Genomic DNA, 4,058 nt, shown 5'->3' on the forward strand with positions numbered 1-4,058 from the left:
AACATCAGATTTGCTTGCTTCATAATAGAGGGGAAAACAATGAAGCATTTTTCCAAGAACGAATGTACCCTAGACGTAATCTCGATTGTGGAACACTACTGCCAAGCGGAGGTGCTAAATTTGTCAGCCTTTGTACTGAATGAGTTATTTGAAGCCTGTGAGGACATTTAAAAAAGGAGCATGAACTTCATATTTGGCTACATACTGATGACTCTAGAAATGTGGAAATGGTGACCGTCAAGAGGAAGAGAAATGATACAAATCAGAGATGACCAGCCCATAGTGCTTAGATATGACCCATGGAGAGCTTCAGGGGACCCCAACAGCAAAGAAATCAACGAGGCAGCATTTGCTGAATGGTATGGGTTGATGTTGATCACAATCAAGATGATAGAAAGAATACCCAGATAGATGCTGGATGGGTTTTCACAAGATATCTGATTGGGGTTACCCATGGGCACACATACATCAGGCCAAGATGCATCCACCAAGAAACATTTCAAATGAGGCAACAGAGATTTGTTTTATCAGAAGCAACATTCCATAGCGAGGTTGGTTCGTGGTCGAGGGTTGCGTGCGAGATCACCTAAGGGAAATAAATATATTTATTTGAAGGGATGAGGCCACAACCACAAATAGAAGAAGCGGCAGGGAGTAGAGGGAGCTACAAGCAGAGAATGACCTAGAGTCGATGGTTCTTCGGATGGAACAATGGATGTCATCCCTCAAGAAAAAAATTGCAAACTTCACTTACTCTTCAGGTGAGGCAACATAATCTGTGGTTTTTCAAGGTTCCACTTTGTTTAATCCGATAATAACCACTCCTCTAGTTGTATCAATTCCCAATGTTGGCCCCCATGCACAATCAAGGCCAACAATCCCAAAGCATAAGCAAAAAAGGGGAATTAAAATTCCAGTCCCCAAGAAGCCTGTTTGGTCAATTTAGTGTGTTCTAAATTGCTATTTAAAATGTCAATCCAGGATTCGTAAACTGACGAAGTGAAGTGTACTATATGTACAAGATAACCATTTCCTTAGTCTTTTGTCGTTTTTGAGTTTTTTAGTTTGTTTTTGGATGTATCTTTCCCTAATGTGTCATGGTGAAAATGAAAGTTAAGTATGGATGGTAATGGTGATTTATACGGTGATTTTCCCAAACTTAAAAGTGTTCAAAGAGAAAGCTTTAAAACAACTATAATGAAATCAATTCTTAAGAGGAAGTAAATGTATCAAACAGTGAACTAATGACAATGGCCCAGTATCCTTGCTGCTGAATGAAAAAGAAAGTAAAAACTGAACTTAAAGCAACTCAAACTAAAAGCAAAGCAACTAATTCACACTACTTCAACTCTTCTGATCCTTTACCCTTCAGCTCAATCTACCTTGTGGGAAGCAATCATGAACAAGTTAAGCAATATGATATCTAAATGGCAGGAAATTAAATTGCATAAAGGAAACTAATCACACTACTTCAACTCTTCTGATCCTTTACCCTTCAGCTCAATCTACCTTGTGGGGAGCAATCATGAACAAGTTTAATCAATATGATATCTAAATGGCAAGAAATTAAATTGCATAAAGGAAACTAATCACACTACTTCAACTCTTCTGATCCTTTACCCTTCAGCTCAATCTACCTTATGGGAAGCAATCATGAATAAGTTAAGCAATATGATAACTAAATCACACTACAATAAATAATATTCTGATTCCTTACTAATAGAGTCACTTGACTATAGAAAGAAACCATAAACAAATGAGTGGTATGATGTCTAAGTAGCAGAAAATAAATAAGCAAAACACAATTTGAAAAAGGACAGTGCTGGAATTAAACTTCAGAAAATGAAAATTAGCAGGAAGGACAAGATGATCTCATATGTCAATAATTATCAAAAAGATAAAAAATTCACCCGAGCTGCCTAAGAAAACCTGTAGAAAAGCATTGATCGGCCAACAGCTATAAGAAAACAGAAGTGAAAATGTAAATAGCAGTGAATTAAAAACATCAAAACAGCATGTTATATACAAGCTAATGATTATGAAAACAGAAATATAATAAAATCAAATGAAAACTATATAGGGCTTTAGTGCGCAGGGGCCCTCTGCCACCTCAACCAGTCAACGAACAGTCACAAGAATGAACTCAGGAAAGTAGTCTTCTCATGTATTAAAGCAGCAGCAAAATATATAAAACAGAGTACAGTGGGGTGATAATAGCAACAGTTCAAAAATTACATCACCAAAAAGCTTTACACAGCATTCATCAACGTGTTATTTATAATGAAAAAGTGTTGAAACTAACTAACTGAATCCTATGCTATTAACTGCGTTGCCAGAGACACGTAGATCTCCTCAGCCGAGATCTAGCGTAACGGTCATCATGTCTATTAAATCTTTGGAGTGGTAGCTGTTGGATTCAGGTTACGGGGATGATCTCCAGGTGTGTCGATGTCTCCGTGGGCTGAGGACTATGCCACGTAAACTTTCACGTGCTCAAAACATAGACGTGCCACCGCTAAATTCCTTGGTTGGCTTTGCCTTTGACCCTTGTTGACCGTGACCTTCTATGGATGATTTGGTTGATCTGAAGGGACACGTTCCATGTACCCGTCACCTGTAGCTTGCCCATGTGGCTTGTTTCTTCATAGGACACCTGTAGCATAGCCTTTAACAAAATTCCTACGAAATCCTGTGCTGGCTGCGGAAACCTGTGCTGGCTGCGGAAACTGACAAGTTTCCGCAGCTGCCTGAACAAAAATCTAAACCAAACAACAGTCATAAGCATAGTTAGAAAACCATGTAAGAAGCTCTTTTTAGACTATAATGCAATGATTTAACAGCTTGATGGATGAAATAAGTGGAAAAAGAAGGCTGAGAGGGTGTATAGGAAGGTGCAAGTTTGAGGCTCAACATACCCCCACTGTGAAGGTGTTGCATGTCCTCATGCAACCAAAATTTAGTTATTTCCCTCTAATCCATATGTTTTGAGGCTTCTTCTAGGACATCTAGCCCTCTTTTCTTGTTCTTTGATGCTAACATCATCCTGGGTTTCCTGACTAGACATTTGAACTTGAGATTAATCAATGTTCTGCTTAACTTTTTGCACTTTTTCTTTAGTTTCCTATTTTTCTTTTGCCACAGTCCTAAATGGAGCATAGTGTTATCATGGACAATCTTGTCTACCTTGCTCTGCTCTTTGAGTGCTTCATTTTCCTGTTTGATATGCCTATTTAGGACTTCTAATTCAAATACTTCCTGTTTCAAAGACTGAACTTGTGCATCTAGTGGCAAAGTGGTACTCGGTCCTGCAGCTGATTGTTCTAGGGATTCCATGTAGTTATATACCTCTTGTTGATTAGGATCTACCTCAGGTGTCTTTCTCAGACTAAGCTCAAAATCTGGTGGAGGAGGAGGACTGCTCTCTCTTTCCGGCCGAAAAGGGCTTTCATCATGTGGAGGACATGTTTCAATGCTTGTCTGAGCTAGAGATTTCTCAAGTGTCTCTTCACCTAAATCAATAAAGTGAGGCTGTTTTCCTTGGGTTTTATTCACCTTTCCTTTTATCCTAGTGCTCCTCCTTAAGTATGGACTAGTACTCTTTTCTTGTGCACTCTGTTTTCCTTTTTGCTTTTTCTTTGCTATAGCAGCAGCCTGAAGATGTACTAGTCTTTCTGACAGTGGTTGATAATCCTCCTCTATGGATTGATCAGGGGATGGATAGACTTCTTGAATGGTTCTTTTGCCTTTTTCTTTCTTCTGTTTCTTATTTTTAGCTCTATCTTCTTCTTCTTTTTGGATAGTTTCTTGAGTTTCTATTGTAGGGGAGTCTTGGACTGTAATGTTCTTTTCTTTCCTCCTACTTTTCCTTGGAATATTTGGTGGACTGCTTCCAGAGGCCTCAGATGGCTCTTGGAAGTAGTTTCTTGTCAAGAATTGCTCCCAAGTATCTTTAGTTTTCTTCAACTGGTCCTAAATAAGAATTTTTATGAGTCCATGATGGTAGAGATGAGGTTCAATATTGCCTATGTGTTTTTGAACTGTAACACTCATCTTTTTCA

This window comes from Pinus tabuliformis, chromosome 8, assembly GCF_031772625.1.
Source record: "Pinus tabuliformis cultivar Carrire ecotype Pingquan chromosome 8, CPIR1, whole genome shotgun sequence".
Classification (NCBI taxonomy): Eukaryota; Viridiplantae; Streptophyta; class Pinopsida; order Pinales; family Pinaceae; genus Pinus; species Pinus tabuliformis.